At 45.2% G+C, this 26,140-nt stretch overlaps 3 non-coding genes across 3 annotated transcripts; all 3 read right to left on the reverse strand.

The window, feature by feature from the left end:
- Positions 1-2,397: 2,397 nt before the first annotated feature.
- On the reverse strand, positions 2,398-2,470 carry trnar-acg. Its single transcript has one exon. It is a non-coding gene; the product is annotated as a tRNA-Arg (tRNA).
- Positions 2,471-3,998: 1,528 nt separating this feature from the next.
- Positions 3,999-4,071, reverse strand: trnar-acg. The gene has a single exon. It is a non-coding gene; the product is annotated as a tRNA-Arg (tRNA).
- Positions 4,072-16,924: 12,853 nt separating this feature from the next.
- Positions 16,925-16,996, reverse strand: trnaa-cgc. Its single transcript has one exon. It is a non-coding gene; the product is annotated as a tRNA-Ala (tRNA).
- Between the last annotated feature and the right edge of the window lie 9,144 nt (positions 16,997-26,140).

Below are 26,140 nucleotides of genomic sequence, written 5' to 3' on the forward strand. Positions count from 1 at the left end.
CTAGCTGGGATGGTTCATTCCATCCTGACTAGGGGGTAAGTATCCAGCCACCCTGTGTCCACTTGGACAACGCACACTGGGATGGTGGTCTGGGGCCAAACAGACCTTAAATGGGGCCCAATCTTTTACTGGTGATTAGCACCACCCACACACCAGCACACTTTGCACTACATGAAGAGTTTCACTACATGAAGACAACATCAAGAGTACGCTACGGAAAACACCGCCGTTTAGTGATTTGATTAGCTAGAATACTAATAGTTCAGATAACACTACTCAACTTTATCTAACCTTTTGAATAGCTAATCCAATCTCATTAGTACCGTAGTGGAGGGCAGAGTCAGCAGGAGAGCATTGGGAGGCTGTGGTCTGACCATGGTTTGCCCCGCTCTCTGGTCTGGATCCCTGGTGATCCTAGCTGACTTAGACATGGTATTGAGATGCTCGGGAGAGTCCAGGAGGCTGCGCTCTGGCGCGGCCAGCCTGACTACCCTGAGAGACTTAAGACAGCGCTCTGTTGTGACTGATCTGGGTCTTCTGGGGGTCTTGGGAGGTAGCGCTTTGCTGCTACTGGCCTGGGGCCCTTGGTCATCTCTCTCTATCAGATGCTCGGGAGAGTCTAGGAGGCTGCACTCTGGCGCGGCCAGCCTGACTACCCTGAGAGACTTAAGACAGCACTCTGTTGTGACTGATCTGGGTCTTCTGGGGGCCTTGGGAGGTAGCACTTTGCTGCTATTGATCTGGGGCCCTTGGTCATCTCTTTCTACCAGTCTTTGCTCCTCTCCTACCTGGGATTGACAACAAAATATCAGTACTTAATTCTATCCAATCTTTAAAACGTAACAGAGTAACAGTAACAGTTAGACTGGGAACCCTCCACGGTGGGACAATAGTCTATAAAACTCTAACTCTTATTAATATTTAACTGCTAACAAACTCAACAATGTAAGGAACCTTCCACTGTGAGGTAATGGTATTTAAACTCTAACTCTTCCTAAAAAATGAACTATTAACAAATGAACTATTAACAAACTCAACAACATAGAGAACTAAAAGCCATCATACCATCATGAGATTCCTCGGAAACCATATTGGATTTTCCTGAGGAAAACTTTAGCAACAATTGGACATAAGACACACGCTGAGGACTGATCTACCTACAGCGGGGCCGCCTCAGAGGAGGGTGTTTAGTTATTAAAGGCCTGAAACACCCAATGAGCCTGTGGTGAACTACTGATGATGTGTCTTAAAATTTTCCCACAGACTACTTTGCTATCAAAGACCTTGTGGACCTAGGACTTCCTAAGGCAAATTACTGCCATGATAGGCCTAATTATAATATCAAAGCTCACTTTTAAGCCTACTTAAAAAACATTTCTAAACCTAACCTCCCTAAACCTTCTGGGACAGAACCTAGACCCGAAAGGCTAATTCTAACCCTAACCCGGGCAATATCTTAAGGCAAGACTGAACCATATTCTTAATTCTAACCCTAACCTAAAGGACCCTTTTACAACAACTTGGATATCTTAGCTTAAGAATTTGTGTAGTGAAAGGTCATAAAACCTGAACATACACCTAAGAACCTAGACCAACTCTTAAGGGATAATCAAGAACATCAGAAAAAACAGACGCTAGTCTGAGACAAACTTAATCAAAGAACCTAATCCCAAGGCTTTACTTGAACTCCAAACATAGTTAATTCATTGTAATGGGAGGAACTTTTGAAGCCCATAAAGGCAAATTCCTGAATAGGAGGACCTAAAGTACTGATGGCTTAATGCTTGATGAGCGACGGCCAGTGCATTTACCTCGGTCTCTCTTCATGCTAGTCATGGGGAGGGCCGTTGAACAATGACATAAACCTAACCCTAACCCTAACCCTAACCTAGACCTTAAAACTAATTCTTACCCTAACCTTAGAAATGGTCTAACATAGTTGATTCATTGTAATGGGAGGAGCTTTTGAAGCCCATAAAGGCAAATTCCTGAATAGGAGGACCTAAAGTACTGATGGCTTAATGCTTGACGAGCGACGGCCAGTGCATTTACCTCGGTCTCTCTTCATGCTTTTTTTTTTTCCTTCATACGTTTTAAAGATTGGATAGAATTAAGTACTGATATTTTGTTGTCAATCCCAGGTAGGAGAGGAGCAAAGACTGGTAGAAGGAGATGACCAAGGGCCCCAGATCAATAGCAGCAAAGTGCTACCTCCCAAGGCCCCGAGAAGACCCAGATCAGTCACAACCGAGTGCTGTCTTAAGTCTCTCAGGGTAGTCAGGCTGGCCGCGCCAGAGTGCAGCCTCCTAGACTCTCCCGAGCATCTGGCAGAGACCAAGGGCCAAGGGCCACAGCAGAGCGTACAGATCTTCCCAGCGTATGGTCAAAACGTGCCGCCGAGCCAGCCAGGAGTCAAACCTAGAATCTTCTGATCCGTAGTCAGACGCGTTATCCATTGCGCCACTGGCCCTGCAGGGAAGGGGTGGCACAGGCAGACAGTCAGCGTGTTTCCCGACACAGGGCCACAAGAGTTTGCCGGGCTTAACGCCAACGATCCAGCCGTGTGCAAAAGATGCCGTGACCCGGATTCAAACCGGGGTTGCTGCGGCCACAACGCAGAGTACTAACCTCTATACCAGGGGTCTTCAACCTTTTTCAGCCCAAGGATGCCTTGGCTGAGAGACACTGAGCAGGGACCCCCACCCCCGCCGCCCCAAATTTAGGCCTAATATATTCATATATTTGATCTGGAACTAAATGTCAGACACACACACACACAAACACACTTTATTCCGTTAATTATTGACTTTTTTCTCCCTTACAGTTAGCCATTACTCTGTATTCAATGAGGGAGGGACAAAGAATTGAGTAGCTTGAGAAGCTTAAGTATGGATGAAATATCTCATACCTAGTGAGAGGCCTGACGTTTGACAATTAATCACTCATGTCTTTGGCAACAAGATTCTCCCTATGAAGCATTCAGTGCGTCACACATGGCTCTTGCACCGTCTGTGCACATCGCGACACATTTTGGCCAGGGTATATCATGTTCACGGAAAAAATTGTCGATCACTTTGAAAATCTCTGAACTTTTTTGTACGTCCATGCAGCGGCTTACAGAATATAAATTCCTCCTGCATCTCATTTTGGTCAACAACCACACAAACGCTAAAAGCTGAGGGTCGTTTGACACGTCTGTGGATTCATCTAATTGTAGTGCAAAATAATCTGCTTTCGGGAGTTTCGCGACTAGTTGTGCCCTCACATCAGCTGCCAATTCATCAATAGGGCGGGCAAAGGGATGCTTTTCCTTCCCAAACATTGTTTTTCTTATATTACTAGCTGCTGGCAGTATTAAACTTTCCGCAATTAATTGTATGGTTATGGCAGGTAACGTGTTTTGGCAAGAGATAGCTAAATGTAGCTAAAAGTGCATATGTTGCCATGGTGATGAAATGATCGCGTGAAGATTCATGGGTAGCCTATGTATTATTTTATAAACTAATAGAAAGCAATTGTTACGATCTGTTTATGTTTATGTAGCCTATTGGACGTTTTTCATTTTTAGAAGAGGGAAAAATGCTTCAGATGGAATAATTTGGCAGACCCCCTGCAGTACCTCCGCGGACCCCCTGGGGGTCGCGGACCCCCGGTTGAAGACCTCTGCTCTATATGATCACGGCCAACCACAGGCTTTGAGCTCCTCAGCTGCCAGTAAAAATCCTCTCTCAGAGTGTGTGCTCTGTGACCTGGAATCCTAACCGCTAGACCATATGGGAAGAGACAAAAGCAAGGTTGCTTGGGGAAAAGCTAATTCGCGTGGGGATTTATGCTCAACCAGCAGTAGCACGAAGGCTGTCCAGGACTTACTACGCCGTTACGACGAGAGACGACATCAAGGCCCACCGAAGTCGGTGGCAAATGTACTGCCCAGGGAAAGGACCGAGGGCCACAGCAGAGCGTACAGATCTTCCCAGCGTATGGTCAAAAAGTGCCGCCGAGCCAGCCAGGAGTCGAACCTAGAATCTTCTGATCCGTAGTCAGACGCGTTATCCATTGCGCCACTGGCCCTGCAGGGAAGGGGTGGCACAGGTAGACAGTCAGCGTGTTTCCCGACACAGGGCTACAAAAGTTTGCCGGGCTTAACGCCAACGAACCAGCCGTGTGCAAAAGATGCGGTGACCCGGATTCGAACCGGGGTTGCTGCGGCCACAACGCAGAGTACTAACCTCTATACCAGTGGTTCTCAAAGTGGGGGGCGCGAACACTCTCCAGGGGGGGCACGATGTCACAAACGGAGAAAAAAAAAAAAGACCGCCGACCTGTCACTGGTTAGTGAAAGCTCCCTCAGTGGCGAAATGCAAGGGGCTGGACTGACCCAAACAAATCAAATACTGTTTTGCTCCTGATCCACCAATCAAAACGGAGTTTGAACGCGAGTTGCGCCTACGCTTCCGAGTATAAAAAAAAACGCAGGCATTGGTAAGCACTCACCCTGAGACGACACTCTGCAGAGTTTGTTCAATTTCTCTTGTTTCCTGTATCATTCAGATATTCATTGCTTTATAAACAGTCTTTTTAAAGACTCACTCCTTCCTTAGTAATACCTTACTGCACTTGCAGTAGGTCTATTCGTAGCCTATTCTAAGGAGTCATTTGCTCCACAATCTTTTAAAAAAGCTTGTAGCCCTGAGAGCTAGCCCTCTAGCTAGCTACCTTCTTCCAACTGCAGCTAGCCCTTTTCTCCATAACACCTACCTTTACAGTTTTTGATCATCCACCGTGTTGCAACAAATAAAACACCAGCACTTGAATACTATTTTGTGCTGTCCTTGTCTACATTGTGTACAGTTCGTTTGGTTAGGAACCATTGCCTAGCACAGCCTTATCCATTATTAGTGTGCAACTCGTTCACAGCCACACATACAAACACACTCACAAGAACACGACGTTGAAATTAGAACTGTATTAACTTCACACACACTGTATCAGCAAACAAACACAACTATGGACAAGTTTCTGATTCGTAAAAGTCAGAAAGAGAAGCCTGTGGACTTTAAACATAAATGTGATGGCCTCCAGCAACAACAAACCACCATCTCCAAGCAGTCTGGAGGCATCTTATGTAGTGGCTCATATAATTGCTAAGCTTGGCAAACCCCATACAATTGCCGAAACACTGATTTTGCTGGCCGTGCAAGACGTGTAGAATAATGATAGGAGAGCGTGCAGCTACTAAACTCATGTCAAATGACACTGTATCACGCCGAATATCAGAAATCAGTTTAAGTCCTATTTCAAAGAGGACTACCGTTCATTCGCCTGAGTTCGGGATTCATTTCTCTGCTCAGCAGACGAGCTACGTCATTCTGGGTAGCAATGATCAGCTTTGCGACATAGCCTTAAAAATGCTCCTCCTTTTCGTGTCGACATATTTGTGCGAGGCAGGCTTTTCAAGACTTACTGCGCTCAAAACTAAATACCGCAACCGCGCACAGATTGAGGATGACCTGAGGATATGTTTGTCAAACATTGACCCAAGATTTGAGGACCTTTGCAGGGCAAAGCAGGCTCATGTCTAACATTGACAGACCTGTAGGATTTTTTTTGTAAAGATCACAAGAGGCCCATAATAATAACAGTATCCTAATGATAGTAATAATAACACGTATTATTATTATGATAATTATAATAATACAATAATAATAATAATTGGTCGATAATCATTAATTATAATAATAATAACATAATGATGGTGATAATAATGAATTGCCTACTAATAGGCCTACTATTACTGATGATAATAATAATAATAATAACAATAATAATAATAATAATAAAAAAATAGTAATAATAATTCTGTATTGGCCTAACAATAACAATAGCCTAACCTTGACATGTCAGGGCTATCAATAACAATATGCTATCTATCTATCTATCTATCTATCTATCTATCTATCTATGGTGGTGTGGTTGAGGGCGGTAGCAGCGGGCCGTGGGTGGCGGGGGGGTGGGGGGGCCCCAACTACCCCTAACCAGCTTTGGGGGGGCCCAGCTTGCAAAAGTTTGAGAACCCCTGGCCTAGACCAAAGCACTAGCCTTGACCCACACACAGAGGATGTGTGTGTGTGTGTGTGTGGTGTGACCAGTTACAAATGCAGTGCAGTGTAAATCAGAGTGGGTAATGCTTCAGACTCTTTATTGATAGAATAGAAGATGATGGTAGAAACAATAATTAACAGCATTTTACTGTAGAACCAGTCAGACAGCCAATGGAGAGAGGGCACCTACTGTGGATCTGTAAACCAGAAATGTACTGTTAACCGCTGAGGTACAGCTTTTCATTGTACGGCATCATCCTCATCCAGGTTACTTCACTAACAGCATCTAAATTGGACATCATTCAGGGCAGTGTCATCTCCCCCGCCCTGTCGACCCTCCACCCTGGTCTTAATGCCACAGATTCCCCTAGAGCAATGACCACTCCACCCCACCCAGCCACCCCAGGACATGCCATGACCAGACAGAACCCTTCCATTGGTGCAGCGGAACTTGATGTTGTTGGCAGCGGTGTCATCTACTCCTCTTCCCTGTGGACGTTCCACACGGAGATTGAAGGACTGAAGATATCCAGAGCCACAATTCTGGTAAGTGGTCCAACTCCCCCATCTTTAAAATACACAAGACATTATTTAATTAAATGATACTTGATCATAAGATGATAGCCTCAAATGATATTGACTACAGATTATGAATTTACCCTCCCACGGATGAACTTATGCGGTGCCGGTGGTGGTAACGGTGTCCTGTGTGTCGACACATGAGTCGGATCCCATTTAGTGCAGTGTCATCTCCCCAGCCTTGTCGCCCTTCCACCTTAAGGAGCAACCAAACAACCAAAATGGCAATGTTGGAAGCAGTCGAGAGAGGTAACATGATATCACGAATGTGCAGGTCTTCCAGCCGCCGACATTGTTTTTTTCTCTCAACAAAATTTTGAACGTCAAACTGTATGTTGGCTGGAATTCCAAGCCATTTTGTTTGTTTCCCAGTAACAGAGACAGGACTGTGTATGAACACCAGCGTTGTTTTGAGCCTACAAACAGAACGGACCACTAGCAAACCATCGGGAGCTGACACTAACACTTTCCCAAGTAGGTGATCAACCCAACCACAACCACCTGCTAGTCCTTTTAGTTGCCTCTGATAACTCCTTTCACACAACTAAGTTCAGCATACTTTAACTTGTCAAAAGCTTTGTCAGTCTTGTGCTGAAATCTATTAACTCTATCACACTTCAAATAATACAATTATACTTTAAATCATACAGTAATGAACTAAACATCATAAACATTTGTCTTACCTACATAAGCTTATAATTGTTGGGTTCAATACACAATTACAATGTTTTTTAATGTGTAATTTGTTTTATTTTTTATTTTTGTTTTTGATTTAGTCGCCCCCATAAAGGGCAACAAAGCACTCACCCTAATACTGAAGCCAAAAGCCCGATAAGAGTGGGGACACATCACCATCTCACCCCAGTCGCCCCAGGGACCTCCATTAGAGACAGAGATATCGCTTCCCTCTGAGGGAAAGGCCAAGGGAAGGATCAGCAGAAGAGTAAAGATGAGTTTCATCCTTCTTCAACAAGCAAAAGATGAACCTGGGAAGGACACAATTTGCCAGGACAACACCACTTAAATTTGATTTTAAATTTCACAACAGGTTGCATTAATAGTCCTCACTTTGCAAGTGTTATGGTAACAGACATAATGCAAAGAGACAAAAAGGAGATTAAAGTTTGTGTGTTGCATGCAATTAAAATAAGTATTAACTTCTACCTAAATGTTTTGTATCCCGTTTGATCATTATACATGAGTCATTGATTGATTGTGTATTTACAATTTACATGAATGACAGAAAACAGGTACGTGAAAACATGTCAGACATTGTAGTAGAGTTTAATTATTTGAGATCAAATGTCCATATGATTACAGCTATGATTACAGCTTGTGTATTCTTGGAAAGAGCAGAAAAAGATCTGAAAAGCAGGCAGAGGCCTTGGGTTGCGGTTTACCTGCAGCAGAAAAAGTCCTCTGAGATCCTCTGAGATCCTCTGGATGCTGTGATGAAGATGACGAGCAGCAGTAGTCCTTTTATATCCCTTTGGGGGGATAGTCAAAGTCAATATTTCAAAGATTGTTTTTCATGTTTACAGGGAAGACATTTGGTTCAGTAAGAATGATCAACACTGACTTCTGAATAAGAGTGTTTGCATATTATTAAAAAGATTAAAAACGACATTTGACACTGATGCCAGACAGTTGGACCTCGTCAAGTGTGAAAAGACAAACAATGGATGGATTAGTGGAATATAAAATCCATGACCTCATGCTATGTACCTGCCAAACTACATATCTTCACATGAATGCCACAAAGATGACAAGTAGTTGTGAAAAAGTGGCCACTCCGAACTTAGTAAAGTAAGACACATTTAAAATTTAACAAACAACAAAAAGCTTTTAAAAGACTTTACTTAGGTCCTGGCACATTGCACTGGTTCAGAAGAGCATCGCTCCCACTTCCAAACCCTGGCCCTTTTGATGAGCAAGAGTGGGTGTGGACAACAGTAAAGATAGCGTATGGCATCTTTACAGCAGTGCTTTGAACTAATACAACAGATTACAAAAATATGTCAAACAAATGAATAAATAAAACTACTGAACCAACTGTTCCTACTGTCCAGGCCCACAGGTTCAGCTGAACATTAAAGGCCTGCCCTGCACTCATCACTGTCAGTGGCTGTCAGTAGAACAGCTTCCAACCCAACTTAATGGGTTCCACTTGCTCTACACATATTAAATAAAGTGACAATCCTATAAACAGTTCGGAACAACCAGTTGGCTTTAAAGAATGAAATCACGTTGTGCATTATACCTTACAATTTCTACAAGTTAGATCACCGATTCATATCAGCGTCCTTGTAGTCAGTAGGATGAGACTACATTAAACTGGGAAGTTTTCATAAATGGACCAGACCAACCATCATTTCCTTTAGCTCTCAGTAGGCTTCACTGCGCATAACTATAGATGGAGCGGCAACTTGAAGACAGTGCATCTCGTCTCACAGACTAAAAACACAAGCCTAGACCAAAGCACTAGCCTTGACCCACACGCAGAGGATGTGTAGGATGTGGCTTGATAGAGTCCTGCCCCCGCTACATGAGCTTACTTTTCCCCCTGGCAAATCCCTGGGGCTGTGGAGAATAATAGAGCAACACAAGACCAAATATAATTTCATCATCCTAATACAACGTCCTTGTCCTTACATATACAGTATAATGCAAATCTGTGATAATCACTTCCTTATCTTATTGTGCCTCCTGATATCTCTGTAAAACCTGTAATAATACTGATCAATCTCTCATATGGAAACCTCATCTGAAGTACATTCATCCATCCAGCATTGACTCCTAATTTCCTCATCCTACCAAGTAAGAAGAGGTGTGGTCTCGGTCTTCTCGTTAATGCTTTGATTTTGGCAGGAAGACCCCTTGTGGCCTCATCATGCTGCTGGACACTCTCCCGGTATTCCATTCCAGATGATGGCCAAGCATTTTTAACCATTCAAGCTCCTCTGACAGGAACACTCTGGCTTATTTCCGACCGGTAATCTTAACAGCTAATTACAATCTCTTTTGAACTCTGGATATAGGAGTGATTCTTCAGATAAGGACCTGTGACGGTAACTTATTTAGAATTGTTGTCAGATCTTGGACATTGTCCCGCAGTATCTGAATGCGTTTTAAAGGAAAACGGTGCAATGTCAATACTTGTGATTAGTAATGCATTAATCACATGGTCAACCTTGATGAAGAAAACCACAATTATTTTAATAAACACAGCCCCATGGCAAAATTCTTGTCCCATTACATCAGACACAACTATACAAGAAAGCATGGTGCTATCGATAAGTTAGCTGCCTTTGAGGAGTAAGGCCCTCTTGTTGCTGTGCAACACTCTTCTCTTGAGTAAAAATAACTTCATTTAGGAGTTTGGAGGCTGACCCACAGACTGAAAAATGACAGATGAAACACACCTGATGTTACAATGTTAAAACTGAGGAACAAATGAAGGAGACCAACAACAGCAACAAAAGGGGAATGGAGTTCAAATACAGGGGATGTTGATCGCTGGTTGGTCACAGCTGCTGTTACATATAGTGTCAGCAGGCAAAATATGCATGCCAAATGGTTTCAGGGGAACCCCAAGAATTGTTATTTCATACCAAGCCCCTTTCACAGAGTGAAGCTGTGGAAGCCTAACGTATGAATCTTCTCTATCTGCTGTACTGTAATAGTTGAGTCAGTCCTCTCTATTTGTCTCTCGATCTCTTTCTGTATTTCGCCTCAAATTTGTGAAAATTGACTTTCACCCAACAATTTGGAGGACTGAACTAAAACCGGTTTGATCTTAATACACAACGATACTGTCTGTAGTGGCACCAGTCCTGTGATGATGCAACAGCCTCACAGTGTGTTTGAGAAAGTGTACATTACGTACACGCCTGTGTGTTTGTGTAGTCATACATGTAACTGAAGATGTATTTGTTTTTTGATCTCTGATCATAAAATTGTACATATAACACCATTGAGATGATAAGACAAACATTTCACACAGACACACCTCCCATTGCATACACCTAGTGGAACACAGATATACACCTGGTTATATTCATTCACTCATCTTTTTTCCAAATGTTTTCAAAAGTACAAAAACATCCCTTTTAGTTTGCAGTGAGGTGTTTTTATTCATTCAATAGTGGATGAATGCCCTTGATGCCAAGTTGTTTGAAAGATCACTTCAAGACATAAAACCAAGGAATGCACTTGTTTTAAATTTTTACCTTTTGCCTTTGATGGTGAGTCCTTATCAACCGCAAATTCACATTTAATAATAATAATAATAATAATAATAATTATAATAATAATAATAATAAACTTTATTTGTATAGCACCTTTCATACAAAACAATGCAGCTCAAAGTGCTTAACAGCAAAGAAGCACTACAGCATCATGACGCCTCAGTATGTCATTTTGAGGACAGGATTAGTTTTCAAGACAAATAGCCTAGTTTCTACACAACGTCAACGTTATTCATTAATTTGCATATTAAAGGAGTATTGGGAGAAATTGCAAATGTGAGCATACCATCTAAATCTACGCAATGCCTTCCCATTTAATTGCTCTCATGACGTTTCCATCGAGATTCATGCATCAAGCATAGTTGGGTTGCATTTGGTGTAAATAGTTGCTTATCAGTAAATATAGACTCTCTTTGGGACTTTAGTCTTTAGACCATGCAAGTCTGTGGGCTACTGTAGCCTATGAAATAGCTTACATTAAGTCTCTACACACAGTACTCCTCTGATAACCTCTTGCTGGTCACTCTTAGTCCAAAATATAGACTTTGCTGGAAGTCACACACACAGAATGGAACTAGTGCTTTGCCCAGTGCCCTACTATGAAGACGCACTCAAAATACAGAGCAAATGCATTTTGTCATGAACTATGCTTTTACTAGCTCTCCCAAATACAATTGCAGATTAAATTGTGTGTGTGTGTGTGTGTGTGTGTATGTGTGTGAACAGGCTCATATTTTGGGCGTGATGTTGCATTGTATCCAGGTGTGGTGAAGTGTCCCTCTCCATCTCCCTCTTTCTATTTGACCAGGGATCATTTTCCTTGCTGTAGAAAGATGATCTGTCACATGAAGGTCAGTGTTTAATGTTGTCCTGAGACCATGCACCCTTCTCATCTTTTACATAAACCTGTTTACTCGGTTCATCTACGACTGGTCGGAAATGGCTATAAAACACACAGTTGCTTCTCATTGTCATGACTTTTCTAGAAGCTCCGAGAGAACAGAGAACTCTTAGTAGGTGAGCACTTACTCCCATTCTCTGCTTCTTATGTCAACGCTCTCACTAGTCACTCTTTTTCGAGTGCTGATGTTTCATAGTCTGTCTGTCTCTCTCTCTCACTCACTCTCTTCCATAATCTGTTTCATAGTCTGTCTCTCTCTCTCTCTCTGTGTGTGTGTATGTGTGTGTGTCCGTGTGCGTGCATATGTGTGTGTGTATGTGCATATATGTGTGTTTTAGAATTACCCAAATTTGCCATGCGGTTTCTCATCGTCCTCTATGCCGTGTTTGTCCTCAGCTTGGCAACAGGTAAAATTGAAAAAGGCACTTTGTGTAACAGTAACATTTTGTATTCTAATTTGTGACATTCTGAGAGTCTCCGGACCGTGAAGTAATGTTATATACAGGAATGGATGATAAGCACAAATACTATGTCTATCCTGAGCACTGTTACCTCAATCACTATCATTGCTGAAACACTTCTGAAGGGATCTTACTGCCAATATCATATCACGTGTGTATTAGATTTAGGTCACTGCTAGCAGAGCTCTGCAGACAGCAAATATGGAATTAGCAGTGAGGACAATATTTCTCGTTGCACACTTCATTTCACTATTTCCCACAGGTGTGGTTAATGGAGCTCCTCAGCCACCAGGTATCGTTAAAAATTTCAGCTCATTAACCCCAAATCACACTGTACTGTGTTTTCTATGCAATATTCTAATGAGAACACTACACAGGATTTTCTATTCAGCTGTTGCCAAGTTAGCTGATTTTAGTGGATCCCTTGACTGTTTTGCTGTGATGGTTCCCATCATGTAGGGCTGTCTAAAATGACAGACACCGTGACTGATGACCTGACCAAAAGTGAAGACGCTACCTCTGACTCTTCAGGTAAGATCTCCTGGTAGCAGGGACCAGATTGTAACCTCCAAGGAAGAAGTGCCAGTAACACTGGTCTGTGTATCACACTGCAGTCACCAGGGTATGCTATTTTTAGTTCTTCTGTGCTAAGCTTGTTCTTGTCTGTGTGTTGCCAGTGGGGAAGCAGGAGGAAGAAATGGACGACGCCCTTGGTTTTGACGACGAGGCAGCTGAAATGGAAGAAGCTCCTGCAGACACTCCAGGTAGGCTATTGCCAAGCCAAGTGTGTTTGGTGTATTTGGAACACCATTAAATACTTCCTGCATCACAATATAATTAGAGATGGTTGCGAAGATTGAAATAATCTGCACACCCACTAAACCCACAATTTCGCTCCTGGCTTGTAAGTCTGAATAGTCACTACAAGGTGTGACTGTTTTGCACTGATATCTTTTCAGAGCCTGTTGAGTTTGAAGAGGAAGTGACTGATGCTCCTGCTGAGGATGAACTTGATGAAACTGCAGGTGGGTTTCTTGTGTGTCCAGTTGTGTTGGCAGCATTGCCCTATGGGTCCTCTCCTCAGGAGGGAGCTGTTTCTTGCTATTAATGCTAGACCTTCTGGAAAACTTAGCTCTCAGATTCTATAAAGTGCCTTGAAAGAATACTTATGATTAAAAAGCACTGAATAAATAAATAAATGAAGTAAACTTTCATTGTCACGATTGACCACATTTGCTGGGACATGTGGGACAGTTGGGCAGTCTAGAACGTGTCCCACTGTAAAGGATAGTGAAGTTATTATGAACAACATACACAGCACACATATTCAGCACAGTTATCATTGTCATCATCACCGTTTTGGTTAACTACTGTGCATTGGTGCTTGAGCAGAGGAAACTGACTTTGACACAGCTGAGTCTCGCGATGGCGCTGCAGAGACCGTCACTCTGGAGGAGACTTATGCTGACATTGCAGGTCAGTTCCTGTGACCCCTTTTATTCTCCATGACCTTCCGCTTTTATTCTTGTAAATTATGTAAGGCACCTTTACATCACCCCCTGTTCAAAGCACTTTAGAAAAATAAATGCAAAATAACTGATTAGAGCAATTGTACAGCACAATACACCAGGGCATATGCACCACTGCGATTGTGCCTAGCCGTGGGGATGGTGGCAATGCTACAAATATCCAGCACACACAATTAGCACAGTGTTAAAGTAGCACCATACTGCTAATGTATTTAAAGGTATGATTACATGCTGTGACTGTCTGCCATTGATATGTGTGCAGTGACAGAGTTTGAAGAGGAGCCGGCTGATGTGTCTGCTGAGGAGCCAACTGAAGAAGCATGGAACTAAGGAGATCATAGAATTCTAGCAAGGCTAAATGTTACTATACATGTACAAAATGTATTCATACATGTACATGTATTCATTTTGGGCCATTATGTGTGCGCTATATCTTAACTGTAGAAAAAGCAAAACTTCTATTGTGTTAAGGGTACTTAACTAGGTAAAAGGGGAACTATTTTGAGTAAATATTTAATATACTATGAATATGGATTTTCAATAACACTCTGTATATTTAAAGTAGAGTTTTGAGAACATGTAACACTACAAAAGGGGAACTTTTTAAGGACACTTGAAATATACTATTCATGTAGTTTTTCTCATCATTGTATGTACACCTACACTTGAATTAAAAAACACTTGTGTCTCATTCATATTGCTATGTATTTCACTTTTTTCACAATAAAGGCTCTTCTTCTTCCATACAACTTGCAAAATGTAATACTACTAACGTATCTAGGAAACTAATGTTTCTTGGACTCAAACCTTTGAGAAAACTGTAATCAATTCTGAGTGAAAAGTGGTTGTATCTAGGTATATCTGGACAAAGTAAACGTCCACCAAATCTGCTATTTGGTGGAGGTATTTGGATGCCTGCAGCACTTTGTTATGCTGACCTGCAAAGTCCCACAAAATGTCCGAATTAAGATGTTGGTTGGAAAAATGCTAATGACAGTCAATGATCTAGGTGTGGCTGGTTACTGAGGCCTGCTCCTCTTTCCCCAGCATGCACCTCTCTCCCTCCACCATTAATAGGCATGTAGGGAAGTAGGTATTAAGTGAAATATTAAATATATAGACTATTATATAGTTCAGGGCAGACATTAAGGGCAAGAGTGAGTATAGGTCAGCCGCGGCTAAAGCTCAACCCAGAGGTAAGACTAACTAAAGGATTTATACCAAGTAGCCAATCTTGATGTCACTACACGCCAAACCAACAGCAAGTCACAATGGCTATCCACTACACACCAGCAGGAGCCGACGGAATCTAGGCACTACACCCCAAACCACAAACTACCCACTACTGCCCCTAGTGGCAGGCGTCACACAGCACACACAAGAAGTAAGGGGCTAAGGATTTCCCTCTAAGACAGCCCCAGCTACGGCTGACCTAAAGGAATGAAAGAAAAAAAAGTAAAACTCGCCAAGACACAAACAACGTTTTACATCTCAAAAGCCAACCACAGTATACAGGCTGTCTCACTGAGTTAGTTAGGAGTTCAGTGTAGCTCAATACAAATGCTTGTCTAATCACAATTAGCTATGGGAAAAACAGTGATTATACTGTATATGGTTCCTCGTAAAAATGCTCAGGTCCCGCATTCAATGTTAAGACGCCATTCCCTGTGTTCCAAATGCATTGTAGGTATGAAAACTGTTCGCCTGTTAGAGACAACACTTCTCCACGATCCTACTGACGTTATACTCCAACAAACAGGTAGGTCCGTAATGTGCTTATTGTTCTCGTTTATCACACTTGCTGCGTGTTCCGCGTGTATCGCATTTAAAACAAGTTCCAAGTTCGGGGCACTGTGAGCTACCGTGTAACATCACATCACGTGAGCCAGGCACAATCAGGTGACTGTCTATACTACTGCTAAGGGCAACCCCTCCCACCTGTCACAAAAGTAAGATACATTTTAAATTTAGCAAACAACAAAAAGCTCTGAAAGACTTAGGTCCTTGCACATTGCACTGGTTCAGAAGAAAATCTCTCCCACTTCCAAACCCTGGCCCTTTTGATGAGCAAAAGGGGTGTGGTTCCCAATTATCTCTTTAGACCCCCCCCCAACTACCCCTAACCAGCTTTGGGGGGGCCCAGCTTTGCAAAAGTTTGAGAACCCCTGCTCTATACGATCACGGCCAACCACAGGCTTTGAGCTCCTCAGCTGCCAGTAAAAATCCTCTCTCAGAGTGTGTGCTCTGTGACCTGGTATTGACACCGGCTCCTTTGATGACTCCTCGGCTGCAGTATCCGTTCCGCAAACGAGATGCTGAAGGGTGGGAAAAGCTTCTGAAGAGGGACACAGTCCACATAGTTGAGTGCCACAGTCTTAAGCCACTTGAAAGGAGTCCAACAGATTAAGAACAGGCCAGGCAGCTGGAAACAGGCAGCTGGAAACTTACTACGCCGTGACGATGAGAGACAACATCAAGGCCCACCGAAGTTGGCGGCAAATGTACTGCCCGGGGAAAGGACCGAGGGCCACAGCAGAGCGTAGAGATCTTCCCAGCGTATGGTCAAAACGTGCCGCCGAGTCAGCCAGGAGTCAAACCTAGAATCTTCTGATCCGTAGTCAGACGCGTTATCCATTGCGCCACTGGCCCTGCAGGGAAGGGGTGGCACAGGCAGACAGTCAGCGTGTTTCCCGACACAGGGCCACAAGAGTTTGCCGGGCTTAACGCCAACGATCCAGCCGTGTGAAAATGATGCCGTGACCCGGATTCGAACCGGGGTTGCTGCGGCCACAACGCAGAGTACTAACTTCTATACGATCACGGCCAACCACAGGCTTTGAGCTCCTCAGCTGCCAGTAAAAATCCTCTCTCAGAGTGTGGGCTCTGTGACCTGGTATTGACAACCAAAAAATCACATGGTGTCAAAGCGCTTTAAAGGTGTAACATTTTCAGGAAGAAGCCTGAATATATCACAAATGCCTTGATCTCAACATGAGTTTTACACACAGCCTTCCGATTTGGAACCTTTGCACCACGAGGTACACATAGCAACCAAGAGAGATGAACTTATCATCAACTGCAGGCCATCCCTTCAAAGGTTCAACTTTGGAGATGCCGGGGATTGAACCCGGGACCTCATACATGCGAAGCATGCGCTCTCCCACTGAGCTACATCCCCATGGAAAGTGGCTGAAGAAAGCCTTTTCTAGCACACAACATCGTGGATCGCTAAACTTTTGTTCATAATCTTGGAGGTGGACAGAAGAGCGCTACAGGTCACTAAGTGGTGGGAAGTCATCACTCCAGATCTAAATTCTCATGGGAAACCAGACAACTCCTTTGCTCAAGTAATTGGCTTACAAAAGCAAAATAAGTTATCACATAGAAAATAACTCAGTGAAAGTAGCAAGCATGGAGTGAACTTTCACACTGAAACCTATATTATAAATATTTTGTTGTTTTCCCAGGAACCAGTGCAAACTTAATTTTCAGTTGTACCTCCTGGAAAGCCTGGAAAGCCTGAACTGCGGCAGTGACTAGCAAGCTGTTAGCACTCCTCATTATGCTAGCAGTGACTAGCAAGCTGTTAGCACTCCTCATTATGCTAGCAGTGACTAGCAAGCTGTTAACACTCCTCATTATGCTATTAGTGACTAGCAAGCTGTTAGATAGATAGATAGATAGATAGATAGATAGATGGATACTTTATTAATCCCGAGGGAAATTTAGGTCATCCAGTTGCTTATACACATACACAAATACACTTATACACTTATACACCTCACCGACATACATACATAAATCACATATACATACACATAGGGAGAACATAGTGTTTCCAGGTACATGAAAGGGTCTGACCCTATTGTGCAGAGTGCAATGATTTTGACAGTGTCGGTGTCCAGGAGGAAAGTGAAAAGTGAAAAGTGATCTTGTGCTGCTGGTGTGGAGAGTGCAAAAAAATATATAATGTTCTTGTGCTTGTGAGGATGGGTAGTGCAAGAAAGTGGTCTTGTGCTTGTGTGTGTGTGTGTGTTTGGAAAGTGCAAAGAGCAAAGTGATAGTGCAGGATATGTAGGTGGTAAAGTCTGTGCATGGGGCTGAGATGAGATGAGATGAGCAGGGGAGGGCAGACTGAGGTAGACTCATGCAGAGAAGTCCATCTCCCTCCCCCTCCCCTTCTGCGCGGCGTTGAAAAGCTGAATGGCCCTAGGGACAAAGGACTTCCTCAGCCTGTCCGATGAACATGACAGTGACAGGAGTCTGCCACTGAATAGGCTCTTCTGTCTGTTGACAGTACTGTGTAGTGGGTGGTGGACATTGTCCAAGATAGTCAGCAACCTACTCAGGGTCCTTCTCTCTGCCACCGTTGTGAGGCAGTCCAGTTCGGTGCCCACAACAGCTCCCGCCTTCCTCACCAGCCTGTCCAGTTGCCCCGCATCCCTCTTCTTAATGCTGCCTCCCCAGCACACCACAGCATAAAAGAGGATGCTGGCAACCACCGACTGGTAAAACATGCGCAGGAGTTTGTTGCAGACATTGAAGGACCTCAATCTCCTCAGGAAGTAGAGACGGCTCTGACCCTTCTTGTAGATTGCATCAATGTTGGCTGACCAGTCCAGTTTATTGTCCAGATGCACTCCTAGGTATTTGTACGTGTTGACCACCTCCACACTGACCCCCTCGATGGAGACTGGTAGCAGAGGAGGCTGAGACCTCCTAAAGTCCACCACCATCTCCTTGGTCTTAGAGGTGTTCAGCTGCAGGTGGTTGTGTCTGCACCACTGCACAAAGTTGTCCACCAGGCTCCTGTACTCACCCTCCTGTCCATCCCTAATACATCCCACAACAGCAGAGTCATCAGAGAACTTCTGGATGTGGCATGACTCCGTGTTGTAGGTGAAGTCTGATGTGTACAGGGTGAACAGGACAGGTGAGAGCAAAGTCCCCTGTGGAGCGCCGGTGCTGCACAACACAGTCTCAGATACACAGTCTTTCAGCCTGATAAACTGTGGCCTCTCCGTCAGGTAGTCGGTGATCCAGGATACCAGGTGGACGTTCACACCCATCTGCACAAGCTTGTCACTCAGTCGGAGGGGCTGGATGGTGTTAAAGGCACTGGAGAAATCAAAGAACTTGATTCTCACAGCACCTTTCCCCTTGTCCAGATAAGAGTGAGCCCTGTGCATAAGGTAGACGATGGCATCTTCCACGCCCACCTTCTCCTGGTGGGCAAACTGCAGCGGGTCAAGTGCATGGCGTACCTGGGGTCTGAGGATGTGAAGTAGCAGTCGTTCCATGGTCTTAGATATTTGTGATGTAAGAGCGACTGGCCTGAAGTCATTCAGCTCACTGGGGTGCAGCTTCTTCGGGATGGGGATGAGGCAGGATGTCTTCCACAGTGCAGGGACCTTCCCCAGTTGGAGGCTCAGGTTGAAGAGATGCTGCAGAGGCTCTCCCAGTTCCTCAGCGCATGCTTTGAGGAGTCTTGGACAGACTCCATCAGGGCCGGCTGCTTTTCTGGGGCGCAGTCTCCTCAGCTCTCCTGTGACCTGAGCCGCCGTGATGGTGGGGGGGAGGGGGGGCTCTGTGTGGTCGCCTGGGGGGGTGGGTGCAGCTGTGGAGCGTGGCACAGGGCTTGAAGCTGGAGGGAGTGGGGCCACACTAGCTGTGATCAGAGCAGGGGGGAGGGGTGGGGTGGTTGTGGCGTGAGGTGAGCAGTTAGCAGCAGTTGATGGGGGGGATGCAGGAATAGGTGTTAGACAGTCACTAACACCTGGAGCTGGGTTGTCAAACCTGTTGTAAAACTGGTTAAACTGGTTTGCTCTCACCACATCCCCCTCTACAGTGCTGCTGCTCTTCTTGCAGCCTGTAATGGTTTTCATGCCATCCCACACCTCTCTCATATTGTTCTCCTGCAGCTTCTGCTCCACCTTCCTTCTGTATGAGTCCTTTGCCTCTCTCAGCATGGTCTTCAGCTCTCCCTGTACGCGTTTCCTCTCTTCCTGGTCCCCCTCTTTTCTTTTTCCTGTTGAGGAGATGCTTTACATTAGAGGTAATCCAGGGCTTGTTGTCAGGGAAGCAGCGCACCGTTTTAGTGGGAGCGACAATGTCCATACAGAAGTTCAGGTAGTCAGTAGTGCAGTGTGTGACCCCTTCAATGTCCTCTCCAAAAGAGTCCTGCAGCACACTCCAGTCAGTTGACTCGAAGCAGTCGAGGAGACCATTTCCTGAAGGAGCGCGTGGTGGTTGGTTGCCTGCGCACTTTTGGTGTATATTTGGGTTGTAGGAAAACCAGATTGTGATCGGATTTCCCTAAGGGGGGAAGTGGTGTGGCTTTGTATGCATCCCTCACGTTAGCATACATTAGGTAAATTGTCCTGTTCTTTCTTGTTGGGCAGGACAAACTGGTGAAAAGCAGGCAGAGTTGAGTCCAGGGTAACATGATTAAAGTCCCCCGAGATTGCACTGAAGGCCTCAGGATGTTTAGTTTGGAGCCCAGCGATAACGGAGTAGATGGTGTCACACGCGACTTCGACCGTAGCTCGTGGAGGGATGTAAACACACACAACAATGGCGTGCGAGAATTCCCTAGGCATGTAATACGGACGGAGGCTAACGGCTAACACTTCTATGTCTGGGCAACAGATGGTCTCTTTAACACATGCCCTGGGTTGCACCACCTAATGTTGACATAAAGTGCCCCCCACCTTTCCGTTTGCCACTTAGCTTAAGGTCTCTGTCCACTCTCACCGTAGTAAAGCCAGGTAGTTCCACGTTGAGGTCCGGAATGTTGCTGGTTAGCCAGATTTCCGTGAGGCAAAGTAAGCTGCACTCCCTGTACAGCTTCACGTTCGCCACCAAGGCTGCCAGCTCATCTGTCTTGTTGGCCAGCGAGTTTACGTTCCCCATCACACACGAAGGAATAGCTGGTTTGAACCTCCACCGCTTCTCCCGGTGCCTAGCCTTCACCAACGCACCAGCTCTGGTTCCACGGTAGCGTCTCACCAGCTCCTCCGGTATGGGGTAAACTTTGCCGGCATGATTCCTGCAGTGCGATCAGCTGATCCCTCGAGTAAACAAAGTTCTGACTGCCCTGTTGCAGTCGATTAATGCGTGTTTCCATAGGATATAAATATATCTACACAGTGCCTATGAAAAGCAAAGTGTAAACAGGACAAACAAACTTAAAAAAAGTGAAAAAGACACGCGACAACGGAGCTACTACTGAAAGGCTGCCACTCGCGTTGGCGCCGGAAGTTAGCACTCCTCCTGGCCCACTGTGTCAACACCAACCACCTGAAGGTGTTTGGCTGGGCTTTCGTGCCAAGCTATCGGCCACCTGCCAAATACACTGGTGTGAGTACAGACAAATACACTGGTATGCTATGTGTTCACACTGAATCATTCACCATAACATGATGCAGATACAACTCTGATATTAAAATTAAACGGTATCTATACAATGCTTTGAATAGCACTACTAACGTGTGTGTGTGTGTGTGTGTGCGTGCGCATGTGTGTGTGTCTGTTCTTTTCATAGGAGAGCTGCTTGCTGTTGACTACCTGCTGAGTCACACAGGACAGCCCCTGAAGGTGACCCCTGACCCTGCTGAATCACACAGGACAGCCCCTGAAGGTGACCCCTGACCCTGCTGAGCCCCTGAAGGTGTCCCCTTACTCAGAGGAGGCCGAGAGCTTGCTGGAGGATGTGGATGAGGGTGAGGAGGAAGATGAGGGGTTTGAGGAAGACCAAACACCTGATGTTACTGTGTTAAGTCTCCTCGATAACCCAAGCTTCTCTATTTCCTCCCAGCCTTGTCCCTCCTCTGAACCTCTCTCCACCCACCCTGCTCCCTCCTCCCTGCTGCCTCCACCCTGCTGTACCCCTCCAGCCTGCTGTACCCCTCCACCCTGCTGCACCCCTCCACCCTGCTGCCTCCTCCCTGCTGCTTCCACCATGCTGCAGCCAGGCATCCCAGCCTCTCCTGATGATTCTGTGGTATGTAAATTCATAATTATGTGTAAAGAAATAAAATCACTGTATCTGTTGTTTTTTTCTTTCCCAGGCTGTGGATGATACTGCCATGCCAGGCAGACCAAGCGTCTAGCGTACTGGGAACGCTCAGACGCCAAGAAGGTGACGCCAGCACCGTCCGGGGAGATTCCCCCGGTAGGGCTGTGCGTCCCTTCGGCCCCGGGCAGCGTGGTGTCAGGCAACCGCTGTATAGCTGCAGCCGCACCCGCTAGCCTCTCCCCGTCTACCTCACCTGCTAGCCTGGTGGCCGCGGACCACGAGGCGGTGGAGCTACCCCCTGGGTGTGAGGACCAGCCCGTGCCAGAGCTGGACTTCGGCCTGGATAGCGAGGGTCTGCTCGACTTCTCGGACGAGCACGTCTCGGACGAGGAAGAGATGCAACTGGGAATGGATGTGAAGCCGCGGGCAGCCTCTCCCCCGGCTACATCCAGGACCTTGGGCCAGCAGCTCCACGAGGTGGCGCTGAGAGCGGCTAGCCGCCTCGGTCTCTCTCTCCCTCCCCCTCCCAGCGTGCAGGCTTCGCTGCTGGACGGGGAGTTCTATGCTGTTCCATCCGTAGCAGCCCCCATCCCCTTCTTTGCAGAGGTGCATTGGGAGCTCACGACCACGTGGGCCACTCCCTACTCTGGACGTGCCCCGGTGCCGGGCTTTGCTGCAAACCTCCACCTCGACCAAGCCAAGGAGAGCGGCTACCTCTCCTTTCCACCGGTGGAGGACACGGTAGCGGGCTGCCTCTCGCCCGCCTCTCCCACAATGCGCCTCGGCCAGACACCCCTTTCTGCCCACGCGAGTGGTCAGACACCAGGCGGCTCTGGCCGAGGAGGCTTATTTGGCTGCTGGGCAGGCTGCGTGTTCCACGAACACCGCAGCGCTCCTACAGCGCTACCAAGCCAAACTCCTGACGGAGTTGGCCGCGTCGCTGGGAAGTTGGCACGAGACAGTGGTGGGGCTCCATAGGGCGACAGACCTGTCTCTCCGCATCACCTCACAGGCCCTGGGGAGGGTCATGGGGGCCTCTGTGGCGGCGCTCTTCGCTGTTATGTAGAGCGCACTGGGGCATTCAGACAATCGGATCAGCTGTTTGTGTGCTTTGGTGCACGAGCAAAGGGCAGACCTCTGTCAAAACCGAGCCTCTCCCGTTGGATAGTAGAGGCTATCGTGTTGTCATATACGAGTTTGTCCTTAGATCCCCCGGAGAAGTTGCATACGCACTCTACGCGGGGGGTCTCTTCTTCCTGGGCCTTATTGAAAGGAGTCTCAGTGGAAGAAATTTGTAAAGCTGGAGTTCTCACCACACTTTCATTAGATTCTATATGTTAGATGTGGCCAAACCTAGTTTCTTACATGGTGTTCTACAGGCAGGCGATCTTTGAATCCCCGGAGCCTGAGAATGGTAAAGTGATGTATGTGTTCATCAACGTCTATGTGTTGCGATGCGTGGGTTTCTATGGGTTTTTCTACGGGCAGGAACATGAGGATAATTCAGTAAATTAACTGTGATGGGTTATAATCAAGGACTGCACCTTTAATATGCTATACAAATAAAGTTTATTATTAATAACACTAATTAACGACACACACACACACACACACACACACACACATATGCACATACAAACCTTCACCTGCAGCAATTTGCCGTAAATTCCTGCACTCACCTGTTATGAACCCTTCGGTGCCAGCCCCGAAAATGATCGATTTGGGGCGCTTTTAATTAAAACAGCGACAACAGCGTAAGAACACTTTGTCACATATGTTAATATGTGATATCTCATTTTAAAACTAATAGTAAGGATATAGAGCACAATTTTCTTTCATTATTCAATGGTATTTATGTATCAAAAATTGCAATTTATCCTAGTTATGGTGTTAATTATGCACATACATCTTGTATAATTTCTCTAATCTAATGAGCTAAGTTTAGATATCTATAAAAACTTTTCAACTACAAAACAAAACATACTCAATCAGCCATATCTTCCTAAAATTACAGCTTGATCTGACCAAAACCTAAAAATATTACAGTCCAATAACTGATGTCCTTCATATTATGTACATTTCAGGTGTGAAGGTGTATCAAGTGACTACTTATCCTGTGTATTTACACCTGGTCTTTTACGGATGTCTTCGCTGAGTCTTTGTGTTCCTGTGATCTTGTCATATAGTGTGCTGGAGTTGGCATGTAGCTACCTCTTTGGCCTTGCCTGTGTTTTTTGAATGTGTTCTTGGATTTCTTCTTCTGGTTTGTTTGCCGTCTCCTGGATTGGACTTTGCTGCTGACCCTGGACTTAGCAGCAAAGGGTCAGCAGTAAAGCCCATGAACACATCCAAAAAACACAGGCAAGGCCAAAAAGGGAACTACACGCTAACTCCAGCTGTTCTCTCCACTGTTACTTGATTTGTCTGTTTTGTTTTGAGTTCCCTGGAATCATCTGCCCTGTGTTCTTGAGATGCTTTTTGTGTTTGACTGGATCTTCTGAGCTTTTGATTAATTCTTTATTTTGAAAATAAAAATACCAAGTCGTTGATGTCTCTGAACTTGAGTCCTCCATTACTCAGTAGACTAAGCACTGGGTTAACAATCCAGCAGCCTGGGTTTGCCTTGACTCTGGTGTGACACAAGCATGTAGTCCTGAAAGTGTCAGCCGTATGACCCCTCCTTAATTGTAAGAATGCCCAGGACACAGAAGTACCAACAGTATTGAATTATAAAAATAGTTTTATTTGTTAGAACATGTTAAAGATAATTTATGTTTTAAAAGCAGTCTTTTAAAACAAAGTAAATGTCCACAAGGAAAGTCCAGTCACAAGCTGTCCGGCAGCTGGGGTCCGTTTGTGGTAAATCCAGCCGTGATCTGTCCAGTGTAGCCTGCAGAGGGCTTGGAGTGACGTCGTGGCCGATGCCCCCTTCCGACGAAGGGCTTCCCTGGAATTCCCCAGTGACGTCAGTCACGGCCTCCCAGCACAGCCACCAACGCCAACACAAAAGGAACAATTACAACTCAGTCGGTTTAATATGCAACACAATAGGATTGGAGGAGATGTTTTACTTTCCTTTAGGCAGCATATTGGGAGCGTTGAGTCATAATTCACGTTGGCTTCTCGTCGTACCGATCAGTTGGTGTAGTTCCAATCCGGAAGTGGAAATCAGCAACCGTTCCTTAGTTTAGGAAGTGTGAGTATCGATCACCTAACAACGGCAGCTCTCCGTGACGATAGCGTGTTCTGGGCTGCTTCCATCCGTTGCAGCCCAATTCCTTCCTACCTTCCTTCCTTCCTTCCTTCCGTCCTTCCGTCCGTCCGTCCGTCCGTCTGTCCGTCCGTCCGTCCGTTCGTTTGTTCGTCACGGTTTCGCTGTCCCCGCCGGGCCTCTCGTACATCAGTTGCTTCCTCTTTTTGTACTCCCCTCTTTGCCCCTCGCTCCCGCAGATAGGTTGATAAACAAGTGTCCGGTTAATTAGTCCAGGTGAAAGCAATGGAGTGATCTGTGAGCCCCAATGGGAAGTCTGTGTGGAGAATAGTGTTCTATGCGATTCATGGTGCACGTAAATGGAAGATCACGGTGAACAGTGAATATAAAAGGAAGATACATTTCACAAACACAGCAAATCAAACAGGCACAGCACACAATTTCACAGCAAGCTGGAAACACCAACCCAATAGGCTGACAAAAGCAGGTGAGTTTTTCCCAATCACCCAAATCAAAAGAGGAAAATTCAAATTGACTGTTATGTGTGACATTTAAGATGAGTGTTTTGTGACCAGCTGTGAAAATAAGTTCACCCAACTATAGCCTATAAACTGTGTAACTGGGATCAGGAATTCCATTTGGCTCCATTCTCAGTCATCTGAAGTTAGGATGGATGGTGTCAATCTCAATAAAGCTGGTGAGAGTGGCAGGGATGAACTATATTAAGTATGTAGAAAATTGTTACCTGTCACTGTGACTCTTAACTGAGACTCTTCTGAAAACTTTCTTTCATACCAATAAGTAGTGTGCCCTGGAAAATCAGGAGTTTGTTTTGCACTTTTAAGCCACCACAGAGGCTTGTTCACTCTCAGCCTGGGTGGCAGCAGAATAGCAGTAAGGACTGTAGGTTGTACTGTAAAATGAGAACATTTTCTGATTGAGATAGTCTTACTAATATAGCAACCATATGGACAAAGTGAGAGGTCAATTGGCTTTTATTGATAGATTTAAAAATGGGTGGGTTGCAAACCACAAAACTGTGCTCTGTGAGACAACATGTATTGTATTGATATAGACACAACAAATATACAAAT

This window comes from Clupea harengus, unplaced genomic scaffold (assembly GCF_900700415.2).
Source record: "Clupea harengus unplaced genomic scaffold, Ch_v2.0.2, whole genome shotgun sequence".
Lineage (NCBI taxonomy): Eukaryota > Metazoa > Chordata > Actinopteri > Clupeiformes > Clupeidae > Clupea > Clupea harengus.